A 26,168-nucleotide genomic window follows, 5' to 3' on the forward strand; every position below is an offset into this window, starting at 1 on the left:
GTTAGTAGACATGAACCTGGCCTACAAGGAGCTTACAGTATAAAGGGGGAAACAGACATTAAAATGAATTTACAGAGAGGGAATTGGGACAGTATAAGAACAGATACCTAATCAATCAGTAAATCAGTGGTAGTTGCTGAGTCCTTACCGTTTGCAGAGCATTGTACTAAACACTTGGGAGAGTATAGTAAAACAGAGTTGATAGACACATTCCCTGCCCTTAAGGAGCTCACAGTCTAGAGGGGAGACAGACATTAAAATCTGGACAAGTGCTTATGTATATGTCCTGAAGGTCTGAGGGTGGAGTGAATAAAGGGGACAAATCCAAGTGCCAAGGTTAAGCACCCAGGAGGAGTAGGGAAAACGAGGACGGGCTCTTGGAGGAGATGGGGTGAGGGTTGGGGTGGGGTGACTATCAAGTGCTTAAGGGGTATAGACCTGCTACTACTACTAGGGCCAGAGTTTTGATTTGTGAAATAAATGAACGAATCAATCAGTGGTATTTGTTGAGTGCTTACTGTGTGCAGAGCACTGGGCTAACTAAGCACTTGGAAGGGTATACTAAAACAGGGTGGTAGGTATGTTCCCTGACCATAGTGAGTTTACAGTTTAGAGGACCTAAAATTTCCATAAAGAGCAGAAAATTGACAGCTTTTTTCAACTCAGGCTATAATTTGGGCAGTTGCTGCTTTGCACAGAACAGGGAACCAAAGGACGAGGTCCTGTTTCCTCAAAGCTGTTTCCTCAAAGCTTTTGACCGAGACAGAGAGTCTGAGAGTGGAATCAGGACCTTTCTTTTCTGCTCTTGTTTTCCCTAGGGACTGGTTGGCTGGCCTCTAGCAAGGGGCATGGGTTCTGCTTAGTGATATGTGCTGTGGTCTGAGGGCTACTCATTGGCAGGGGGCCCTGGAAGGGCTTTGTGTTTCAATCATGGAGTGCCTCCTGGAGGAGGTGGCTTTTGTGATGAAAAGAAGGGACATAGTTTGGCGAAGGGGGGGGAAGCACTTAATACAGTGCTAAGCACTTAATATAGTGCTCTGCACACAGTAAGCATTTAATAAATACGATTGAATTAATGAATGAGGGGGAAGGGAAAGCTTACTGTTTCCCTGTCTTCCTCACTCCTTCCCTAAGCTTGCCCGAGACTGTTGAAACTAGTGTTACTACCTTATTTGGGTCTGTGCAGTAGCTGTTCTGCAACCGTGAAGTAAATTCGAGGTTCAAAGTTACTTGGAGTCAGCTTTTTCTGGTTTTCACCAATTCGGGAGAAGCGGGAGCCCATAGGAGCCTCTTTTCTTTGTGTGTCCATCGCTACCAAGAGTGGGTGGGTATCCTTGATCAGCTGCACAAACAGTCAAAACTCATTCCTGTCCCCCCCCCCCCCCCCCCGCCTGTCAGGCGTTACAATATGAGTGATCAGGAAGATGGAAAACTGGGCAGATTTGGGCACCTCCTGACTGTCAAGAGGTTTTTTTTTTTAATGCTATTTAAGTACTTACTATGTGCCAGGCACCCTTCTAAGTGCTGGGGTAGATACAAGGTAATAAGGTTGGACACACTCCCTGTCCCACATGGGGCTCACAGTCTCAATCCCCCTTTTACAGATGAGGTAACTCAGCCCCAGAGAGTTGGTTGTGGTTTAAGCTTTAGTTAAAATCCATTGTAGAAATGTGTCATGTTTTCCGAAGGTCCAAATGTCCAGCTAAAAAGAGGTAGATTCTGTACAGGGAATAGGGTTAACTTTTAGATCAGGCAGCCTGCTTGCCTCGCCCTCTCTCCAGAGAGGCGGTGACCTGGAAGGGAAAACAAGCCATAGTTACCAATCCATCCATTCTCTTAGTTAGGGAAGAGGTGGGGGGAGGGGCGGGAGCTGGAGGTTCTGGCTAAGGAAAATTGGTGCAAGTGGCCGAAAGGAAGTTGGAGGAATAGCTGGACTGGACTATTTGATGGCAGAGTCAGGCATATTCCAGGGTGAATTTTCCTCCAGGCCCTGGAATTCTAATCTGAAAATACATTTGAAAAGGGGCCAATGTATGCTGCTTAATCTCCCTGCTCAAGCCAGAAAAGTATTCAGTTTACAAGCAAGTCGGAACACTGCGTTCTGGAAATAGGACCTCTCCCTCAGGGTCAGCGCTGGGCTCCCACGTGGGGAATGTGCACTGTCCCCTCCCCTTCCCTGCCTTGGGCTCCCCAGCCCTTCTTCCCTGTCATTCCCCACCCCCACCCTTCTCCCGAACCGGGCCGAAGGCACAAAAACTTTCCAAGACGGGAGAGAAGGAGTCGACAGTGGTTGCAGTACACACAGCGCCCCTCGATGAGTGGCCGGGAGAGTTTCGATTTCCGAAAGCTATTCCCCTGTTTATCCAGTTAATACATTTCAGGGGGGAACAGCAGTCCTGAACAGCAGCAGTCAGAAGACACTGGTTTGTTTGTAGTTCGGTTTTTCGTTGTTGTTGTTGTTTTTTTAACTTAAATGGTATTTGCTAAGTGCTTAGTATATGCCAGGCACTGTACTAACAGCCGGGGTAGATCCAAGGTAATCAGGTTGGACGCAGTCCCTGACCCACATAGGGCTCACAGACTTAATCCCCATTTTGCAGGTGAGGGAACTGAAGCACAGAGAAGTGAAGTGATTTGTCCAAGGTCACACAGCAGACAAGTGGCAGAGCTGGGATTAGAAATACAATTGAATGAATGAACCCAGGTCCTCTGACTCCCAAGCCTGTGATCTTTCCACTAGGCCAAAATGCTTCTCTAGTTCTAGTCCCAGTTCCACCACTGCCATGCTGTCTGTCCTTGGGCAAGTCACTCAAGCTTTCTGGGCCTCGGTTTTCCCATCTATAAAATGGGGATATATGCTACTTGTTCTCTCCCTTTCTCTGAGACTGGGAGCCCCATGTGGGGCAAGCACACTGTCTAATTTATCCTGTTTCTACCCTAGTACTTAGAACAGTGCTTGGCACATAGTAAGCAGTTAATAGATATCCATATTAATAATAATAATAGTCTTGCTCATTGCAAGAAGGCCAAAGAATCAGAACCCGGGCTAAACTGAGGCCTCAAGTTCATGGTCGGTCAAGAATTCAGGAAGCAGCTCATGAAATCTTTGCCTTGGTGTTTCCTCAGAGCCAACTCCTCTGGCTGCTTGAAGTAAAATATGGGCTCGGGCAGGAAACAAAAACTCAGGTTCTGTTCTTTCTTTCCATCTAATTAAAGTCCTAACAGTTGTTGTAAAAGGAGAATAACAAAATAGTCTGGAAATAGAACGAGGAACAAGATGAAGCAATAGGTGAATTGTGGATTCAGAGCCAAGGGGTTAGTGAGGCATGTGATGTGACTTGTAGGCAGAAGATCTCGCTCGTGAAATTAAAAACTGCATCTTGGAGGGTCTCAGTAAACATACTTCTACAAAGGAAATTATTGTGGGAATAAAGATGTTTTTGAAAATGGCTGGGTCAATTGGCAGTGGTGTTGGCTTTTAACTCCTGTCCTCATCACCCGGCCTCTTTGCGTTTAATGTTTCCCAGTTGCCGTCTCAGTGCGTGTAACTGACAGTCATCCTAACCCTTCCCAGCCACCCCTTTTTGCCACATCTTCTTGATGAAGAAGTCACTGCCCCAGAGGGATGGAAACTTACACTGCCCTCCCCGGAGACACTCAAAACAGCCATCGAAGCATACAATTTCCCCACTTCTCCTAGAGGGCAGGACCTGCATTCTTGCGAAACCTTGTGCTGAGGGAAAGAATTGTACTGTGAAGTTCTCACCCCTTCCGACACTGCGTGCATGTGCACAAGGCAGTGTTTTGAACCCTGCCGGGCAGGCTGAGGCCAAACAGATGTGTTGTTGTTGGTTTAAACGTTCCCCAATTCCCTACCAGCCCCTTAACCAATACGTGCAGTGCAAATTGGTGGGCTGGCGGGACCGACTGTATTTGTTAAATTCAGGAGTAATTCATTCAGTCGTCTTTATTGAGTGCTTACTCTGTGCAGAGCACTGTACTAAGCACTAGGGAAAGTACATTACAATGGAGTTGGTGGACGTGATCCCCACTTACGAGCCATTACAGGACTTTACAGGATAATCAATCAGTAGTATTTATCGAGCCATTCCAGTATGCAGTTGATGATGAGGATGATGGTATTTGTTAAGCGCTTACTGTGTGCCAAGCACTGTTCTAAGCACTGGGGTAGATACTAGGTAATCAGGTTGTCCCACATGAGGCTCAGAGTCTTAATCCCCATTTTACAGATGAGGGAACTGAGGCACAGAGAAGTGAAGTGACTTGCCCAAAGTCACACAGCTGATAAGTGGTGGTTGGAATTAGAACCCATGACCTCTGACACCCAAGCCCAGGCTCTTTCCACTGAGTCGCCTGCAGAGAACTGTGCTAAACACTTGGGGGAATATAATAGAATTAGTGGACCAATCCCTAAACTTGAGGAATTTACAATGAAGCCGGGGAGACAGATACTAAATTAAATTACAGATAAGAGGAAGTAGTAGAGTGCAAAGATATGTGCCAGGTGGGGTGGGGTGTGGCGGGATTGGGGTGGGGAGGAAAATATTCAATGGGAGGATCACCCTCAGATACCTCTCCTTCTAGAAATTTTGCTTCAGCTCCTCACACCCATTAGAGTTTATGTGTTTCCACCAAAAAAGGTGGGTCCAGGATTTTGGTAATGACGCTTGTCCGCTGTAGCTGAACCTCTTAGTAGAATTTACCATTTGTTGTAGATTTGAGGCCTTCTGAACTGGTCAGTTTCTGCGAAGGAAACACGTCAATAATTGCTCTCTCCGTTTCGAAGCCTTATTGAAGGCACACCTCTTCCAGGAGGCCTTCCCACACTAAACCCCACTTTTCCTCATTTCCCACTTACTTTTGCATCACCTTGACTTGCTTAAGGAAGCTCTTCCCTCCTCCCAGCCCCATAGCACTTAAGTACCAATCTGTAATTTTATTTATTTGTTTTGGTATCTGGTTCCCCCACCTCTCCTCCGCACCCCACCCCATCTGTAAACTTGTTGTGGGACGATAATGTGACTGTTAATTGTTGCATTGTACTTTCTCAAGCCCTTAGTATAGTGCTCTGCACACAGTAAGAGCTCAGTAAATATGATGGAAGGAAATAATGATTGAATGAATAATGGACAGGAACTGGAGGAGGATAAAAATGGACAAACTATGGCTGCCCTTTATGATGCCTAATCTCAAGATCCTCAGGACTGGGGGAAGCGTATTTTCCTACAACTGCTTCCTGTGATGAGGAAGAGAAAATTCAATGTAATTAAACAGCTAGGTCTTTGGGCCTTGCTTTTAGCATTCAGTCACCTTGCTCCCTCCTACCTCACCTCACCACTCTCCTACTACAACCCAGCCCTCACAATTTTGCTCCTCTAAAGCTAACCTTTTCAGTGTACCTCGATTTGGTCTATCTTGCTTCCGACCTCTCACCTCTGTCCTGCCTCTGGCTTGGAACGCCCCACCCTCCCTCCTTATGTCTGACGAACAATGACTCTCCCCACCTTCAAAGCCTTAATGAAGGCACATCTCCTACAAGAGGTCTTCCCTGATTAAGCACCCGTTTCCTCATCTCCTACTCCCTTCTGCGTTGCTCTGACTTGCTCCCTTTACTCACCCTCCCCAAAACCCCACCAGGCCCCATAGTACTTATGTACATATTTGTAAATTTATTAATTTATATTGATGTTTCTCTTGCCCTCTAGACCATGAGTGCATTGTGGGCAGGAAATGTGTGTTATACAGTTGTATTGTACTCTCCCAAGTACTTAGCACAGTGGTCTACACACAATAAGCAGTCAGTAGATAGGATTGACTGACTGACCACATTTTGGTGCTGCTGGACATGTCTCAGGGTAGGGATTGTGCCAAACTCTTATTGTAATAATAATAACGTTGGTATTTATTAAGCGCTTACTATGTGCCGAGCACTGTTCTAAGCACTGGGATAGATACAGGGTAATCAGGTTGTCCCACGTGAGGCTCATAGTTAATCCCCATTTTACAGATGAGGTAACTGAGGCACAGAGAAGTTAAGTCACTTGCCCACAGTCACACAGCTGACAAGTGGCAGAGCTGGGAATCGAACCCATGACCTCTGACTCCAAAGCCCAGGCTCTTTCCACTGAGCCACGCTGCTTCCCAAATGCTATTATAGGCATTATTATTGTAGTATTGTAATATTGTATTTAATTGTACTATTGTAATAATTACTCATTATTGTACTCTCCCAAATGCTTAGAACAATGCACTGCACGGAGTAAGTATTCAAAAAATAGGATTGAATGGTGTCTTGTTTAGAAAGAGCACCCTTCTTAACCCAGTTGATAAATTCTGTGTCACTCCAAGCTTTGCTGCCCATTAAGTAACTATTGGAAGGGAGGATGCATTTTTCCTTCTGCAGACTTTTCCCTTTCCTTCCCCAATTGATCAAAAAAGGAATATTGCATATATAATTAGGGCTTGAGAATCATTTCACTGTGTCTAGTGTGATTATCCTCTTCTTCAGAATGTTGCACAGTGCTCAGCACAGAGTAAGCACTTAAATACCATAATCTCCCCCCCTTCAAAGTCCCCCCCCACACCTCTCAAAGAGGCACTGAAGTTCATCCACAACATCCCCTGAGCACTTTGATGCTCACCCCACTCCTCCAGCAGTTTTGTATTTATCCTTACCTTACCTGCCATTTATTTTAATATCTGCCTCCCGCACAAGATCGTGAGGCCCTTCGAGGCAGAGATCGTGTTTACCCTCCTCGTCTTTCTTTGCTAAGTGCTTCGTTCTCTGCTGTGCACTCCGTAATTACCAATGATTGATCGTTAAGGGTCCGGTCAGAGAAGGCCTGTGTGGGCCATTGAAATGATTCTTTCGAAAATTAAAATGTTTTTAGAATGTTTTAGGAAATTGTCGTTCTGCCTTTCGGTGCGTGTTTTTTGCTTAATCGCCACGTCCTAACTCCTACCTTATCTTGAACAGCCAGCCAGAAGTAGAATCGGCAGGTAGCATTGGGAATAGAAAAATTAGTAAGAGGGTGGGACCGAGGAAAAGTTTAAAAGACAACACCGGGTTTTCTTTCTTTTGGGATGTGGGAGAAGAAAGGGAAGGAGTCGAAGGCAAGTCGTTTTGTTCATTCATTCATTCAGCGGCGTGGAAAGAGCACGGGCTAGGGAGTCAGGGATCATGGGTTCAAATCCCGGTTCCACCACCTATCAGCTGTGTGACTTTGGGCAAGTCACTCAACTTCTCTGTGCCTCAGTTACCTCATCTGCAAAATGGGGATTAAGACTGTGGGCCCCATGTGGGACAACCTGATCACCCTGTACCCCCCCCCCCGCGCGTAGAACAGTGCTTTGCACATAGTAAGCGCTTAACAAATGCCAACATTATTAATATTATTTATTGAGTGCTACGTGTGTTAATCATGAGACCCCAGAAGAAACAAACAAAAGGACACCAACCCCGAACTTGAAGATCTTGTCTTTGACTTGGGTTCTCCAGACGTCATGTCTTAAAGAGAACGAAAGGCGCGGGACCCCGCGCTGTGCAGCCTCGGGTCTGCAAACGGAGAGGGGGGCTGCGGCTAGGCCGGGTCACCCGCTCGCTGACCCCAACCCTCAGGTCCAGGTCCGGGCCTAGCTCCACCCCTCCAGCTGCTCGGTGCTCGTGGTTTTTGTCCTGCCGCCTTCCTCCCCAGGGCAAGGCTGCCGGGGCGGGCCCCCGGTGTCGTGTCCTGTCCTGTCCTGTCCTGTCCTGTCCTGTCCGTGCGTCCGTCTTTCCCTAGGCTGGCGCCGGCCCCGGCCCCGGCCCCGGCCCCGCCCCGTGGCGCCATTGGCCGCCCGTCCTGGCCGGCCTCCGCTGCTCGCCAGCCCGTCCAGCTCAGTGCAGCGCTCTGCGGGGACCGGCCGCTCCCACTCCACACCCCATCCGCCGCCAGCGCTTTCCCGGCAGCACCCCGCCCCCGCCCCGGCAATCGATCAATCGGATTTATTGAGCGCCTACGGTGTGCAGAGCGCTTGGCAGAGGTCGCTAGACCCGCGTAGCAGACGCATTCTCTGCCCACCACGAGTCGAGAGGACCCCCCGTCCCCCTGATCCGCTCGGGCTCAGGACTGGGGAAGGGGTGGGGCGCGCCCGACTACAATGGGAGGAGGGGTTGTTTTTCGCCCTCCTCCCGCCCCCTTCTCTCCCCCGCCGCCTTGTTCTTTGAAGGAGACAAAACGCCAACCCCCCAAAAGCCAGCGGGTGCCGAGGAGGAAGGCTTTGTCCGGAGCCGGGGGGGGGGGGACCGCCGGGGCCCGCGAGTCCCTCTCCACCCGCTCTGCCCTGTGCAAATGACAGTAGTAATTAGTATGGTATTTGTTAAACGCTTACTGTGTGCCAAGCACTCTTCTAAGCACTAGGGTGGATACAGAGTAATCAGGTTGCCCCACGTGGGGCTCACACTTTGAATGCCCATTTTACAGTTGAGGTAACTGAAACACAGAGAACTTAAATGACTTGCCCAAAATCACACAGCAGACAAGTGGCGGAAGAGGGATTAGAACCCACGTCCCCTGACTCCCAAGCCTGTGCTCTTTCCACTAAGCCACACTGCTTCTCTATTAAATTCCCAGCCCCTGTGACCCCTTCCTTCCCCCCCCTTCCCTTCCTTCACAAATCCGACATTGATGTCTGAGCCGGGAACTAGGTCTGTTTGCCTTGCTGGCTTTCTTAGTTTTTAAGTTCCCGCCGCCTGCAACAAACACACCGCCCCACACGCAGCATGCAGCACGCATCCCACGGCACGCATCCCGCAGTACGTTTGTAGGCACTAGTGTGAAGTGCAAATCCAAGTAACAGGAGTATGCCAGGAAGAGGAGAGTTTTCATAAAGCTGATCTTGGTTTATTTTGCCGGGAATCTAAGTGGATCAAATACCCTGTGAAAACTGCAAGTTTACCCAGCATAATCCGTGTGGCAGAAAACAGACAGTGCAGTGAAGCCGCAAACTGAAAGCTCGTGCCTTTAGAACCAAAGAAAGGTGTTCGGAGAACTTTTACTTCCAAATGACCCAGTGATTGTTTTCAAAATTAAGCCCTTTTCAGAGGCGATTTGTTCATTTCACGTAACCCTCTCGGTTAGACCCCTGCCGGGAATAATTCTTTCTAGCTGCTCTGGAAAGCCTCAGTTTTTAGCAAATAAAGGGAACGGTTCTTTGTTGTGGGGAAGGCTCTTGAGCTAGGAAAGTTTAGGAGGTTGGGTCGCCTGGTCTACTACCAGAGCTTTGGAAACAGCCCTGCATCTGGGGTAACGCGGCTGCTATTTAAGTCCCATCCCTCGCCGCCCACGCCAGCTGCTGCTGCACGCCTAAGCCCAGGCCCAGTCCTTCTGGCGCCCCATGGGCCTGTCACTGGAAATGGGGGAACTTGGGAGTGGGTTGGCATTACTGCTCAGCCCTGTTAAGTGATGGAGGCCTTGTGGTCCAGTGAGAAGAATATGGGTCTGGGAATTGGGAGGCCACTGTTTAGCTGTGGGACCGTGGGCAAGTCTCTTAACCTCTCTGTTCCTCAATTTTATCAGCACAATGGGGATAAGTCATCTGCTCTCCCCACCTCTTAGATTTGTACCCGCTATGAGAAAGGGACTCTTTCCAATCTGATTATCTAAATTATCTGATTACTTAAGTGCTTAGTATGGCGCTCGAGACACAGTAAGCACTCAGTAAATACGATTGATTGATTACCTTATATCTACCCTAGTGCTTAGCATAGGGCTTGAACACATAATTAAATTAAGCACATAATTCATATCATTATAAAAAGCAACAGACTGGATTTCCCTTACCAATCACTAGGCCAAATTGGTTCTCTTGATGCTATCCCAGCACCTAGTACAGTGCTTGGAGCTTTGTGCGTGCTCAGTGAATGCCATCAATTGCAGCCATAATGGTTGGGATTAGTGATTTGACTCTGGTGGCTCCCGTCTGCCCTTCCAGCAGGATTCCCCGGGGCTGGGACTTCCTGGATTTCCTCCTGTGTGGTCAGAGAGAGAGAGAGAGACACCCCTGAACACTGCTAGCTCATTTTAGGAGTTAAAGAAATATGAACTGTGTTGTGTTGCCATGGGAGAACGTTGATGCAGGCTTGGATTTTCTGCTTATACAGAGATTGAATTTCTGAGTTAATGAAGCTAAACTTTCAGAGGAGCAAACCCAACAATAAAAAAGTTCAGGTGAGAGTGCACGGTGTGAGATCACTGGCACGTAGCTCTCGGGACCAGCCTGCCAGGAGGAGAACTGGGTGGCCGAGGCCTTTGAAACTTTGTGTCTGAGGGCAGTGAGAAGCTTCTCCGCTCTTTCAGCAAGCGGTGAAGGGAAGTCGCCGAGGCCAGTCTGGTTCAGGTGAACAAAGGGGTTGGTGAGAGGAGGTGGTGGGTAAGGGGGGAGGGGAAGCAAAACAAAGGAGCAGTGAGGAGGGAGGAGTAGGTAGGGGCAGTTAAAGGAAGCTGAAAGGTGAAGAGGAAGAGTCTAAACCTGAAGGAGAAATAGAAAGACAGCCACACCTGCCGGCTTCCAGGAGGGTTAGTGGAGCATGACCCGTGAGCCACAGGTGAACGGTAAGGGGAAGGTAGTGGGCTCGCAGTGGAGTGGCAGTCGCCTGGGAGTTTAGCGGAGTTGTGGCTGCCGGGATGAGACGTCACTTTTGTGTTTACGGTATTTTTCAAGCGCTCACTATGGCGTCAAGCACCGTTCTAAATGCTGGGGTAGATACCAGTTAATCAGGTCAGACACAGTCCCTGTCCCAGCTGGGGCTCACAGTCTAAATAGGAGGGAGAACAGGTATTTCATCCCCATTTTGCAGATGAAGAAACTGAGGCACAGAGAGATCAAGTGACTTGCCCAAGGCCTCACAGGAGGCAGTGGCAGAACTACAATTAAAACCCAGGTTCTCTGACTCCCAGACCCATGCTCTTTTGATTAGGCCACGCTGCTTCCCATCCACCTAATAGAAATCACTCACACACCCAGGGTGAGCTCCTAGGATTCCAAGGGAACCTAAGAGTGAGGGCTGGGCCATCCCAGGGCCCCCCCCGACCACACACGGGACTGAACTGGGCTTCGCCCAATCTCACTGGGGCATCCCCTGCTCCACCGCCGGTTGCACTGTGACATCTTGGGGACCTGAGAGAGGAGAAAGAAATGGCCCCTCATTTTCCAGGGCTCTGCCATCGTGACATCGAAGGAGCTGGGAGGTGTGGGAGCAGAGGTCAGTGGGACAGAGTGATGACCTAGGAAAACCAGAATGCAGGGGGACGTTGGAAATCAGATAGGCCACAGGGATTGGCACTTAGCCAGGTGCAAACCATGTGAAGGCCAAAGGTGGATTTTTCCATCTTTTCCATTATGGGTGCAGTTCCTTGACGGGTAGATGGTGGAATTTACCCCCCAGAGAGCAGGGTGCAAGAGCAAGGCCTGGATTTGCCACCAAAGAAACCCCCTCCTTTGCCCCAACCCCCCCTCCTCCCCCATGCATTCCCAGGGGGCCTGATGGGTTTCCCAGTAGGGTGGCTCCAGCAGAGTTTCAGCCCTGGCCTGAGCTCTGCCCTGCCCTCTGCCCCTCTCTGCCCTCCGGGGTAGGAGGCGACCGGGTGTAGGCTGTAACTCCCGGGGTGCCCCTGGCATGCTGTAAGCGCCCAATAAAAGCCATAAATAATATTATGACTGCTCCATCATTTGGGCACCACCCTCCACAACTCACCCTGGGCTCATCCCCAACCCAGAATGAAAAGAATATTTTCTATATTCTCCTTTCTCTGTGGTTCTCCCTTACTTCTTCCTCCATGCTGTCTTGGAACTTCTCCGTGTTTTCTTTGCTCTGCTCTCCATTCCATCCCTTTCTCTAACCTCCCTCTTCCCTTCCCCTTTGGCGAGCCCCATCATCCTCACTGGCCCTCACACTCTGGTCACCCTCAGAGACCAGAGACTCTCAGATTGCAGGAGCGGGGGAGGAGGGGGAGGGAGAGATTGATGACTCTTCTATACTCACTCTCCCAGACCGGATCCACACCCAGTGACATGCACACACAGCTGCAGCCACATGCGCAACTGAGTACACCTGAGGGAACCCACCGTCTTTAAGCAGCCTAGCTCTGGTGCAGGCAGGGCCCTGTGGGACCGGATCGGGTGGGGGTGTTCCCCTGCCCATTTTGAGGGTGGACACTGGGGCCCATTCGGAAGTGTGGGTCCCCGAACTCGCCCAGGTGGCTGACTTGACTGACGTAGAAGCAGAGGGGTGCACGGTGTGTGTCTGCCACCGTGCACCATCCCCGACCTCTCCAGGCCCCAGAGTTCCCTGCCCCCGGCCTTCACCCGCATTCAGGCTTGCTGACCCCATCCATCCTGGCTCTTTTTCTCCCCTGCTCTCATTCCTACTCTATCTGGCCAGTCCGGCCGGCTCACGACCTCGTCCCCAGGCTCCTTCCACCTCCTCTCACCCTTAGTTCTTGTTTGCAGGGAGAATCCCTTCTGACAGAGACCCATCCCTGTGTGCATCCACACTTAGGGTTTTATGATGTGTACCTCTGTGTGTGTGTGTGTGTGTCTATGTTCATCTGCATAAAATGATCAGAAGCAGTGTGGCTCAGTGGAAAGAGCACGGGCTTTGGAGTCAGAGGTCATGGGTTCGAGCTCCAGCTCGGCCATTTGTCAGCTGTGTGACTTTGGGCAAGTCGCTTAACTTCTCAGTGCCTCAGTTACCTCATCTGTAAAACAAGGATTAAGACTGTGAGCCCCACGTGGGACAACCTGATTCCCCTGTGTCTGCCCCAGCGCTTAGAACAGTACTAGGCACATAGTAAGCGCTTAACAAATACCAACATTATTATTATTATAAAATTACACCTCTCCCTTGTATGACTGCAGTGCGATGCCAGAATTATAAAGCTTTGAAGCCAGGCAGCAGCAGACTCTGCAAAAAAAAAAAAGACTGAAGCTCAGCAGCTTCCCGTGATGATAGTAATAACAATGGGAATGGTACTTATTAAGTGCTTACTATGTGCCAAGCATTGTACTAAGTACTGGGTTGGATAGAAGATAATCAGATCAGACCCAGTCCCTGTCCCACATGGGATTCACAGTCCAAGAGGTGGGGAGAGCAGGTATTGTATCCCTATCTGTCGAGATGCAGCATGGTCTAGTGGAAAAAGCACAAGCCTGGGAGTCTGAAGATCTGGCTTCCAGTTCCACCATATACCTGCTGTGTGACCTTAGGAAAATCACTTAACTTCTGTGCCTCAGTCCCCTTATGTGCCAAATGGGGTTTCAGTACTTGTTCTTCCTCCTGTTTAGACCGTGAGCCCCACGAGGGACCTGATTATCTCATTTCTACCCCTGTGCTTAAGTACAGTGCCTGACACGTAATAAACATTTAACAAATACCACAGTTATTATTTTTTAATCATTTACAGATGAGAAAACTGAGGCCCAGAGAGGTCAAGTGACTTAAAACATGAAAATGAAACGAGAGCACCTCATGCTAGTGAGAGAGCCATGTATACCAATGAGGGGAATGTTAGTGCCAGTAATAGAAGCAGTAGTAGAAGTGGTGGTGGTGGAGGTACTATTTATTGCGTGCCCACTTGGTGCAGAGCACTGTACTAGGTATTCAGGAAGTACAGAATAAAGAGGTGACACATTCCCTGCCCACAGGGAGCTTACAAAAATGTGTGGAGACACATACAAAAATATGTACAGCTAGAGTGGTGAAAAGAAATAGTTGAATAAGCATACACATATGAAGGCCGAGGAAGGGTACAGTTAAGCTTATAAATGCTAGAATTGGCTGATGGGTTAATATGGCTCAGGGTGCTGAGAGATGAATAAAGGAAGGCTTTTTGGAGGAGGAGGTATTTCAGGAGGGCTTTGAATGTGGGGAGACCTATGATCTGCCTGGTGTGTGGGGGAGGAAGGGAGTCTGGAAGAACAATGTCAGCAAGGCGATAGAGGCAGGAGAGTCGAGAGTGAGGTAGAACTAGAGGATGGCTTGGGAGGAGTGAAGAGACACCCTCTTTGACTCTCCCCAGGGCTTCCCCGCACAGTTTTCCTTTTCCTTTTTCCCTAATAAACAAGTAAGCCACTGGAAAATCTGCAGCCATGCAAAAGAGGTCAAGATAGATTCTACTCAAACTCGAGTCTCATGAGTGAGATTAAGTTCAGGCTGTTCTGAACTCTTAACAAGTTATGCTGAAGCCATTCTCCCTTGATAAAGATTCCATAGTGTTAAAGGCCGATAGACATTAGTTTTGTTTTGCTTTGCTTCTCATTCTTACCAGTAAAGTGGATTTCAAAAAGTTACCAGGATCTTCCTTTTGCTCTCGTCGGTTCACACTACAGTACTTTATTTCAAAGTGGAAATTCTGTTCCTGCTTCTCATTTTTGGTTTTCTGTTTTTAGTTTCTCTCTCTCGCTCTTTCATCAAATAAACAGTGGTATTTATTGAGTACTTACTATGTGCAGAGCACTGTACCAGGCACTTGGGAGGGTACCGTACAACAGTTGGCATTCCCTTTCCCTGACCACACCGAGTTTATGGTCTAGACAGGGACACTAGCAAAATGCTACAGAGTTTCAGTTGTCGTGTCAGCTGGAGTTGCTTAAATGCCAAAGGGTTGTTTTCCTTGAAGCATTCAGGAAATCATGCAAGCCCTTCTGCAAGCCTGGTTTTTCACTAGAAGCGAAACTGAAGTTTTAAATCTACACTCTGCCGTAGCTTCATGTGGACATTCACCAGGGCAGAAACAGGCATTTCAGAAATGTAGACACAGTGGTTACTGAAATGGCTGAAGTATAAACATGGACAGAAATAGATTGTGTGGGCGCACCTGAATGTGGGCTTTGCTGAACAAGAGAAGCCGGCGTGGGGCCTGCCTGGGAGGAGCCGCTTGAAGTCGGCAGAGGGAGCGGCAGAGTTCGGATGGGCCAGGGCCGTCTTCCTTCCTTTGGGAAACCCATCTAGATTAGTAGATGGCCAGTGATTATGTGACTGAGTGACTAGACGAGTTCTCATGTATGTATGTGTGTGCGTATGCCTGGGCTTGTGCGCTTGTCTCTAGGTGCCTGTGCACACGGACTTTCCTTTTTAAGGAAGAGAGAGGTGCCGTCTTGTGAATAAGTGAAAATTGTTTCCTGAGTTTTCCAATAGGCCAATCCTTCATTTTAATGATTTCTTGAAGCCTCTTTCCAGCAGCTCTGGTTTTTTCCAGTGAAAATGAAGCAGCAAACGGTGGGTCCTGGCATTCTGAGTCCGTGCGTGTTGGCAAGCAATCAGGAGTGGGGTTAAAATATACACACTAATAAAACGCCACAGGGAATTGACTCAAATTCCTGCAGTTTCTCTCTCTCTCTCTCTCTCTCTCTCACACACACACACACACACACACACACACAAACACACATGCATGCTCTCTCTCTCCTCTCTCTCTCTCTCATAACTGTGAGTAGTTTTGTTAGCCCAGAAACAATGGACAAAAATTGAGGGTTGAAGACAATTTAAGAGTGAAAGCCCAGAAAGATGGTAGCTATCTCCTTTTTCCAGTAAAAAATGAATCAAAAAGTTGACCCATGGATTCCCCTTTTCCTTCCTTCACTCTCTACCCCCTGGCCTTCCCACAAAGACTTCCCACAAAGTCTAACCTGACATTCATCCAGGAGCCCCTCAGCCAACAGAATCAATATGTCCTGGGGTCTGCCTGCCTTTCTGTCAGCCTTGCCCGTCTTAGTGATCCAGGTCCTGGAACCCCAGAAAGAGTCCTGGAGGCCTTGGGATCTTGGCCCCGAGTCACCTTCCCTGTTAGCGGCCAAGAGTTTGGCCCCTTCTCTGAGCTGTCCCACTAGTTAATAAATATGGTATTTATCGAGCACAGTTAACTGTGTGCTCAGCACTGGAATATATACGAGGTTATGAAATTGGACTCAGTCCCTGTCCCACGTGGGACTCACAGTCTACCTTATCCCCATTTTACAGATGAGGAAACTGAGGTCCAGGGAGGTTTAGCACCTTGCCCAAAGATCACACATCAGGCCAGTGGCAGAGCTGGGACTCGAACCCAGGTCTTCCAACTCCCACGCTTGTGTTCTTCCCACTGGGCTACCCAAGTGAGAAGTAGACTGTTGCATATTGTCCCCACTTCTGTCCATGCTTCACTCTACTGCGCGGATTGCTTTTCTACAAAAATGTTCAAGTCCATGTTTCCCCACTTCTCAAAGAACCTCCAGTGCTTGCCGTCCACCTCCTCATCAAACAGAAACTCCTCACCATTGGCTTAGTGAGCGCTTGTTAGGTGCTTACTATGTGCCAAGTACTGTTCTAAGCACTTGGATAGATACAGGTAATCAGGTTGTCCCACGTGGGGCTCGAAGTCCTAATCCCCATTTTACAGAGGAGGTAACTGAGGCACAGAGAAGTGAAGTGGCCTGCCCAAAGTCACACAACAGACAAGTGGCAGAGCCGAGATTAGAACCCATGTCCTCTGACTCCCAAGCCCTTGCTCTTTCCACTAAGCCACGCTGCTTCTCTCTGCCAGGTACTGTAATAAGGGCTGGGATCCATACAAGCTAATCAGATTGGGCACAGTCCCTGTCCCACATGGGGTTTACAGTCTTAGTCCCCCTTTTACAGATGAGATAATGCAGGCAAAAGGAAGTGAGTGACTTGTCCGAGGTCACACAGCAGACAAGTGTTGAAGCGGGGATTAAAACTCACGGCCTTCTGACTCCCAGGCCCATGCTCTATCTACTACGCCATGCTGCTTCTTTTGACTTTCTCCACCTTCAAAGCCTCACTGAAGGTCCATTTCCTCCAAGCGACCTTCTCTGACTAAGCCCTCATTTCCTCTTCTTCCACTCCTTTCTGTGCTGCCCTCGCACTGGGATGTGTACCCTTTATTCACCCCTCCTTCAGTCCCACAATACTTGTGTACATATCCATAATTTATATTACGTTTGTCCCTCCCTCTAGTTTGTAAACTCGTTGTGGGCAGGGAACATGTCTACCAACTCTATTATATAGCACTCTCCCAAGCGCTTAGTACAGTGCTCTGCACAAAGTAAATATGATGGATTGGTAGGTGAGAAACCCAAAGCCTTCAGGAAACCTGCTGTGCCACCTGCACGGCCAACAGCCTGACCAGGGTCAGGCAGCAGATTGCCTGCCGGGAGCCGGGACCTGTGGTTCATCCAAAGCATTAGCAGGTATCTGTTCTCTACCCCAGTGCTTAGCACAGTACTACTACTACTGCCACCACTGCTACTGCTGAGTAGGGGAGAAGGCATAGCTGCCTAGCCAGCAGAGCTCGACATTTCAGAGGTGGCAGCACGTGAACGAATCAGTTTGATAGGGTTTTGGAAAGACCTAAAGAGGTAATCTCTAGGAAGGTTCACCTTCCCCACTCAAATGTACCCTGGATCTATACCCTCTGAGCGCTTGATATTCACCCCACTCTCAGCTGCACAGCATTTATGTGCATATTAGTCTGCAATTTATTTCAATGCATGTCTCCTCCTCTAGATTATAAGCTCTTTATGGGCAGGGAATGTGTCTACCAACCTAGTTGTATTGTAGTCTTCCAAGAGCTTAGCACAGTGCTCAATAAATATCATTGATTGATTGATTGATTGATGTATCCTCCTGTGGAAAACTTTTGTCAGGTTTGGAATGAATTAAAATAATTCCCTTTAAACTCCCTCCTTTTACATTCTGCTCGATCGAATTTTGATTTGTTTCCTTGTGGATTCTTCAGCTGGCAGTGGGATGGCATTCATGACAAATGTGCAGTCTGACACATTTCCACATTCATGTATTGCTTTTCCGTATGTACAGTTCCCAATTTTAAGAATCCATCATAAGGGCTTTTTGGGGCATCTGGGGTGGTGATTGTTGGTCAGGGGTTCATATATGGTAGACCTGGGGTGAAGATGAAGGGCCCTTCACCTGTGCCCTTCCAGGGTGGCCCACCATACAGAATAGCAGCATGGCAGAGTGGATAGAGCATGGACCTGGGAGTCAGAAGGTTATGGATTCTAATCCTGGATCTACCACATGTCTGCTGTGTGACCTTGGGCAAGTCACTTCAATTATCTGGGCTTCAGTTACCTCAACTGTAAAATGGAGCTTGAGACTGTGAGCTTGATGTGGGACAGGGACTGTGTCCAACCTGATTTACTTACTACAGTACCTGGCACATGGTAAGCGCTTAACAAATACCACAATTATTATTATTATCCTTACCTGAATTGCCCTGGTCATTAGGGTAGCGATTTGTATTCATTTCCAGGGAGAGAAAGCATAAAGCACCATGCTGTTCTTGTGCTGCCATTAAACACTCTGTCTGGTCCAGTAACTCTGCTCGACCACCCAAATCGATCTGATGGGGTATTACAGCACTGCTGGGTTGGGAGACCATGCTGCTGGGGTGGGAGACCATGTGACGGAGTGGAGGGCAACCAGGTAACTGGAGCCTTGCTGGACATTGGAGATTAAGTAGCCTTTCCCAGGGATGGAGGTGTGACATGGCGGCAAAATGTCGGCTGGGTGGGTGGGCCCCAAGAAGGCCCTTGAGAGACTGATGGGAGGAAAACTGGGAGGTTTGTGAAGGATGAGCGACTTTTCTGGGGAAACGCTCATTGCCCGCAGAGTCGCTCCCAATGGGGAGGGCTGCGGTGGGAGTTGCCCCAATCTCTCTGTTCTTCAGTGGCCTATAGGGTGTTTCTAGGGCCGACTCCTCCTCTGTCCGCTCTCCAGCAGCCAGTCCGGCCCCCTCACAGACACTCTGTGAGCTTGTGGGGAGCGGTCTTTCTGAGAACAGTCAACTTGTAACGCAAACTGGGGGAGGGAGGTTGGGAAGGTTGGGTAGAGATCCTGGATAATTAAAATCAACACCTAATCCCAAATCCTCATTTCAGCCCATAATCTCAGTCCATAATCTCAGCCCGTCCCCCACATTCCACTGTGGCTGCTACCAAGCAGCAGAATAGACTAGACTTTTCCCTGTTCCACACCCCCGCTCCCCATTGTTTAATCTTCAGGAATCACATTTCTGAAAGTCTGGCTTGCTGAAGGAAAAGCAGCGAGCCGAGCTCCCACATGCCCTCCTGCTCCCCAACTCTTGGAGATCCTCATCTCAGGCCAGGGTCTTCCCTGCTGCCCTCAGCCGCTGCTCCTTTGCCCCTTGCTTGCTGGAGCTCTCTCTCAGAGAGGGGAACCCTCCCTGGCTCCGGGCTCCTGCTCGGAAAGTGGCTGGACACCAGATCCTGGCAAACCTCCCAGGAGGTGAAAATCAGGGTGGGGGAGGGTACCCCATGGAGGTATCCTCTGAGGACTGCTGCTGCCCCCTCCCCCATCAGCCTGAGACTACAAGGTCAAGGACCAGAGGGAGAGAAGAGAGTGGGGTGCTCTCCAGGGACTTCCTGTGTTCTGAGTGCTCGGTGGGCTCCAAGTGCCTCCTGGAACAAACTTTGGAGCGCAATGGCCTTGTCTGGCTGGAGAGCAGTGGACAAGGGCGGTCGACTTCTCTGTGCCTGTGTCCTGGGACTGAGGGTTCTGATGTGCCACTCCGACCCCAACTAGACCCTTGCTAGCAGGATTCTGCGATGAAATCCCTTTCAAATGTGCAGAGCCCTGGAGAGTTACATATTCATAAGCAACTTCATTTTTCTCATGAATACTCTAGGCTTTTAATATCTTTGTTGCTAAGTGTGGAGAGCTAAAATGCTTTTTGGAGGAAACTGCAGGTGGGAAGGAGGAAAGTTAGGTGAAATTCTCCTTTTCCCTTCCTCTCCCTCTCTTATTCTGAATTCTTCAGATATCTTGTGAGTGCTGGTTGTGATTTTGGAGAAATGGGAGAAATGAAAACTTTACCCTCCCACCCAAAAGTGGAAAGTCTGTTTTTCTTTTCTGAGTATAGCACTGTCTCTTCGCTGCCAGGCGTCTGTCTTCTGGAGTAAAGCATTGAGCTCTGCGCTTCCTTCTGTGCAGCTAGCTGCCCCGAGACTTGCTGTTGCATCTTAATTCGGCATTCTGCAGCAGGTTGGGGAGGCTCTCTGTCAGCGGAATCAAACCTAGATGGAGCTCGCCTTGTTCAGGGAGGCAGCGGTGGTGTCAGAAGATGGCACCGGTGTGGAAACTGTGGTGAACCCACAGAGGCTGTACCATTTGGGCTGGATCATCCATTGTCGGGGGCGAGGGGGTGTCTTCAGAGCCCATGGCATATCTCTGGGATTACGGTTGGCAGCCTCTTTTTTTTGTTTAAGTCTCCTGGGGTTTCTAAGGGCGAGACTCTAGACTGTAAGCCTGTTACAGGCAGGGAATGTGTCTGCTAATCCAGTTATATTGTACTCTCCCAAACGCTTAGTACAGTGCTCTGCACATAGTAAGCACTCAGTATTCATTCATTCATTCAATAGTATTTATTGAGTGCTTACTATGTGCAGAGCACTGTACTAAGCGCTTGGGATGAATAAGTCGGCAACAGATAGAGACAGTCCCTGCCGTTTGACGGGCTTACAGTCTAATCGGGGGAGACGGACAGACAAGAACAATGGCAATAAATAGAGTCAAGGGGAAGAACATCTCGTAAAAACAATGGCAACTAAATAGAATCAAAGCGATGTACAATTCATTAACAAAATAAATAGGGTAATTTTTGGTAATAAATAGGGTAATAAATAGGGTAATCAGTAAATACCATTGATTGAGATAACATGCCCCCAGTTGGAAACCACATAGTGAGTGAGAGCAGTGAGAGCCAGACAGCGGTGCCCAGTGATGGGAGTGGGCAGTGTGATGGGATGGCATCGGCTCCAGCTTCCGGCTGCCAGTGAGGATCCTGAGGGTTGAGATCCTGAGGCCAGTGGCCGGTAGTCGATGCTGTTGGCCACCAGCGGGGCGGTAGGGAAAGCCCTGGGCCGCCTTCAATGGTGAGGGACCAACCTGTGGGGAAGGGGGCCTGGTCCAGAGGAGAAGTTAAGAGGGAGCAGCAGTCTCAGGACGGTCATGCCCAGGGTCACCATTCTGGGACTTTTTTTCAGCACCCTGAATCCTGGAACCAATGGTTTTTCAGACCGAGGGTGATTGGGAAGGAGTTAAAGGTCGGTAGGGAAAAAGTTGATTTTGGTTTGTCACTAAGCCTGAGGGGTGTCTGGGGGCAGTGGAGCGGGTGGCAGTGAAGGCAGCCATGTCCTTGGCCTTTGCTGGGATCCCCGGCTCATCCAACGGGGACCAGAGAACCTGTGCTGGCGGAGGTCAGCACAGGTCAGTGGCTCAGGTTCAGCAGACGGAGCCTAATCGGGAAGCTGCGTGACTGGATTACCCCTAAGACCTGCTGTTGTGGGGAAGGGCTGCAAAAGGATTGGGAGCCGAAGAGTCATGTCTTGTGAGAGCTTTTCCCTCACATGGAGAGCCATGATTATCTTGTGTCTTGTACAACACTGGGCATAAAATAAGCCCCCAACACATGCCACAATTATTGTTCTTGTTAGTACTGTTACATTGTCCCGTACGGTGCTGGGGCTGCTCTGGTGCATACCCAGAACCACCCTGGAGACAAACCAGGGCCACCTGGAGCCACTCTTGGAGCCACCCTGGGGTTTCACCGAAGTCTCACTCTCAAGCCCACCGGGGCCACCCTGGAGCTGCCCTGGAGCCGTCCTGGGGCCATCTCTGGAAGAAACCACGTGTAAACTCAAGGAGCGGTTATAGATGGCTTGGAGAGGACTGCTCACATTTGACTGCAATTCAGGAAAGGAGGAGCCCCCGAACAACATCTCCCCTCCTCCTATCTCTGCCTGAAAACTGGAGATGTTCCAGATAAACGACTTCCTCCAGGAGCCCACCCCTTCCTCTCCTGGCCTTCCTAAATCACAGAGGCAGTTTTGCCTGGCTGGGTGGGGATGAGGGTGAGAGCGGGGATGGGGGCCAGGAGAAGGGAAGTTGGGGGTTACCTTGATTTGAGACTGAGCAAGGCCACCTTGGGGGATGCCCTAAATTCAGATTGAGAAGGCCACTTCTTCCTTTAGAGACTTGTTAATGCTTTCTAGAAAGAATTGGCTGACCCTTAAATAGCACGACTTGCAAATGCCAACTCTTTTTGAGTTAAAGTTAATCTGGGCTGTTTGAGTTTCTGGGTAATTAATCAATGGTGTTTATTCATATTAATGTCTGTCTCTTGCTCTAGGCAGTAAGCTCGTCATGGGCAGGGAACCTGGCTGCTAATTCTGATGTATCGTGCTCTCCCAAGTGCTCAGTACAGTGCTCTGCACATAGTAAGGACTCAAATACATTTAGTTGATTGATTGATTGAACCCTTATAATTATAATAATATTGATTGATTTTGTTAAGTGGTTACTATGTGTCAAGCACTGTTCTAAGTACTGGGGTAGATGCAAGATAATCAGGTTGGACACAGTCCCTGTCCCACATGGGGCTCACAGTCTTAATCCCCATTTTACAGATGAGGTAACTGAGGCCCGGAGAAGTGAAGTGACTTGCTCAAGGTCACACAGCAGACAAGTGGTGGAGCTGGGATTAGAATGCATGACCTCCTGACTCCCAGGCCTGTGCTCTATCCATTTCTTAGTGCTTAGCCCAGTGCCCTGCACATGATAAATCGTAATTACCATTATTACTTGGTCTCCCTTTCCCACACACCCAGAAGGTGCCCAATAAATTCCATTGATGGATTGGTTCTAAGATTTTGCACATGAGTCATAGGGTGGGCGTGGGCACCCACCCTTCATGAGCAGGTTTGGTGTGTAATGCCGAGGAAGGGATGGTGGCTGAAATAATAGCTTGGAGATGATTAGGTGCTTGCATATATGCAAGTGGGGGTAAAATGGAGGGAAGAGTGAGTAAGGCCCCCTCCCCAGACAAACACAAAAGCGTGTGTGCATGCGTGAAAACATGCACGTGTGCGCACACACACTGTCCATCTGTCATTAGACCTATTGAACTCCCACTCCACCCCGGTCCATCGTTAGGCTCCGAGGAGAGGGTGTTCTTCCCACAGTTTCCCTCTCTCAGGAGGCTCTGGGGTGAATAACGAAATGGTGCTGGAACATTCATTGTTCCCAAGTTGCATTTTTGGTTTTGTACTCACATTTGTAGCACGCTGGATGGGGTGCTATGACTCCCAGGGGAGACTTTGCACAGAGGGTTGGGGTGTCCGGTCCTTTTGAAGAGTGTGAATGGTAATGTGGGTGTGTTGGGAAAGAGTGGAGGGTGGCGCTTGGTATCCTCCCAGGGCAAGTTTTTCTCTGACTCAGAGCCTTTCCATCTTTCAAGGGAGCCTCCTTTGTTTAAGCTGTCATTTGAGTAATTGGTCCTTCCCACCCCTCTTGCCAGTCAGTCAATTAACACTGGCCGCCCACTGGAGCATGGGCTGTGTTAGGCAGGTGACGCCAAACAGGTGAATGTCCAGTAATTTTCCAACTTCAGCCCCAGCTGAACTCTACTCGGTGCTTGACACTAAAAAACAGACTCCATCTGCTCTCCTCTGGGGTAAGGTCTGCCCCAACACAGGGGAGTAGGGAAAGGCGGGAGGCCCCGGAGCCCAGCTCTGTAGAACGGGGAGCCCTCTAAAACCCCCACATCTCCCTTGGGGCCCTCCCCCGGTTTAGGAGCTCTGATCAGGGAAGCTCAGAACCGCCTTGCTGGCCCCAGTGTGAGGGAGGATGGGTGGTGGCCCTGGGGTGGTGGGACCCGGAGTGGGCGGGCCTGGAGGCCTGGGGGGCGGAAATGAGAGAGGAAGCAGAAGGTGGGTGGAGGAGATTGAGGGAAAGCCGGTCAGAAGGTGTGACCCAGGAAAACAATTGCCTCCTGTCCTCCCAGCAGATCAGGAGGATTCCCCCCCCCCCCCCCCCGGGACAGTGGAACTGGGTGGGCACCAGGGACACAAGCTCAGTCTTGGGGAAACCACCAAGGGACAAAGAGTAAAGTCTTTAGGGGACAGCTGAAACTCACCTGACCCAATTGTGTGCCTAGCTACCTTTCTGGCTACCATCCTGCCTGTAAAGCCTTCCGTCCCAGTTGCCTGCCCCAGCCTATCCTTAGATGCCTGGACCAGTACCCCTTCAAAGGTCTTTTCCTTCTCCGTTATGAAGTTAATTTGACTCCATTGAGGCGATGGCCCGGTCTCTTTCTCTCCATTGGTCGGCCCTTTTGGGTCTTTCATTCAATAGTATTTATTGAGCGCTTACTATGTGCAGAGCACTGTACTAAGCGCTTGGAATGAACAAGTTGGCAACAGATAGAGACAGTCCCTGCCATTTGATGGGCTTACAGTCTAATCGGGGGAGACAGACAAGGACAATGGCAATAAATAGAGTCAAGAGTCAATAGAGTCAATAGGGTCTCACTGCAGTAACCACCCTAAGGTCCGTCAATGCCTCCCAGGGTTGGCAGCAAGCGCTAGCCTGGTCCTAGAGAGGCCTGCTGGAGGCCAGAGAGGCTAACATGACCACGTGCTACTGTGGCCTCACCCAGCATATCATGAGTCCCTATTTGTTGCCAAATTGTACTTTCCAAGCTCTTAGTACAGTGCTCTGCCCACAGTAAAGGCTAAATAAATACGTTTGAATGAATGAATGAGCGTGCACTAGTTAATAACACTGGTTGGGTCATTCATTCATTCATTCGTATTTATTGAGCACTTACTGTGTGCAGAGCAATGTACTAAGCACGTGTAAAGTACAGTTCGGCAACAGATAGAGACAGTCCCTACCGAACAACGAGCTCATACTCTAGAAAGGGGAGACAGATAACAAAACAAGGGAGACAGGGTCATAATGAGTGACCCTCTGGCCTCTAGCAGATGAAGCCCCGCAGGCTGATCCAGGCCAGTTGGGTCCATGCTCACCTCAGCGCTTCAGAGCCATGCCTCAGGCTTGCCTCAGTGTCCCCCATCAAACCGGCGGGTGGGGTGGGGAGCTCCGTGGACTTAAGCACCAGTGGCATCCAAAGGTAAGCTTTATTGACCAAATCAGTCCCAACCTCACCTTGACCGTGGGGCCATTTCTACTCTGGACAGTTATCTTATAGGTTAGTTCGTTAAGTGGCTGGGGTGAGTAGAATTAACCCTGTGAGAGCCACAGAGAACCCCGGGGTCACCATGTTGACCTCCAGTCCGACCTGCCGCCACCTTGATCAGTCAGGAGATCTGGAGTTTCACTGATGCCCAGGAAAACACAAAATACGTTTTGGGGAGGCGTTGAGGTGGGGATTGGGGGGTGGACCTTTCTCTTCAAGGGCTCAGCAGTTGCAACCCTGGCTAATTTATGTGTGAGAAACTCAGCAGAAAGCCATCAATGGGATCCTGGCGCTAACTGTCCCCAACCCAGGTGTGGGGCATTTCTGCCATCTGGAGCGGGCGGTGGGTGTTGTCTTTCGACTCCAGACCCATGGTCTGCTGTGTGACCTTGGACCCTTGGATCAAGTGGCCCCACCTGACAGGGGACTTCTTATCAGGAGAGACACCTGACAGCCATGAAAGAATTGGCTTCGGTATATATCATCAGTGGTATTTATTGAATGCTTACTATGTGCAGAGCACTGTACTAAGCGTTCGGGAAAGTACACAATAACAGAGTTGGTTGACACATTCCCTGCCCACAGTGAGCCCACAGTCCAGACACTGAGAGTTTGGGGCCTGGAAATCCCATGGTCACTGGCAGGGCTGAGTGTGAAGAAAGGTCCCGTGAATTATTTCCTGGTCCTCTCTCCAGTGGCTGGTGTTCCAAAGTCCACACTGTGTTACTCGTTGGGTGGCTGTGTAGTGTACCTTTGAGGACCCGGCTCATGTGCACGTGCATGCACTTACCACACAAACCACACACACATCAAGCTAGAGTGCCTAGCACATAGTAAGTGCTCAACAAATACAGTAATTATTATTAATGGTATTTGTCAAGGCACTCTACTAAGTGCTGGAGTAGATATAAGCTAATCACTTTAGTCAGTCTTAATTCCCCTTTGACAGATGAGGTAACTGAAGCACAGAGAAGTGAAGTGACTTGCCCAAGGTCACACAGCAAGCAAGTGACAGCGTCGGTATTAGAACCCAGGTCCTTCTGATTCCCAGACCCCCGCTTTGTCCAATAGGCCATGCCGCTTCCCACATTTCCC

At 49.4% G+C, this 26,168-nt stretch overlaps 1 protein-coding gene and 1 long non-coding RNA gene across 2 annotated transcripts in view; one reads left to right on the forward strand and one right to left on the reverse strand.

Moving 5' to 3' along the window:
- Positions 1-26,168, forward strand: part of FOXO3 (forkhead box O3) — an 87,175-nt gene that overhangs the window by 19,135 nt on the left and 41,872 nt on the right. The window lies entirely within an intron of this gene.
- LOC114805749 lies at positions 1,629-7,795 on the reverse strand. Its single transcript, XR_003753771.2, has 2 exons — positions 7,480-7,795; positions 1,629-1,793 (listed from the first exon to the last, which is right to left on the reverse strand). It is a non-coding gene; the product is annotated as an uncharacterized LOC114805749 (long non-coding RNA).

This window comes from Ornithorhynchus anatinus, chromosome 19 (assembly GCF_004115215.2).
Source record: "Ornithorhynchus anatinus isolate Pmale09 chromosome 19, mOrnAna1.pri.v4, whole genome shotgun sequence".
Classification (NCBI taxonomy): Eukaryota; Metazoa; Chordata; class Mammalia; order Monotremata; family Ornithorhynchidae; genus Ornithorhynchus; species Ornithorhynchus anatinus.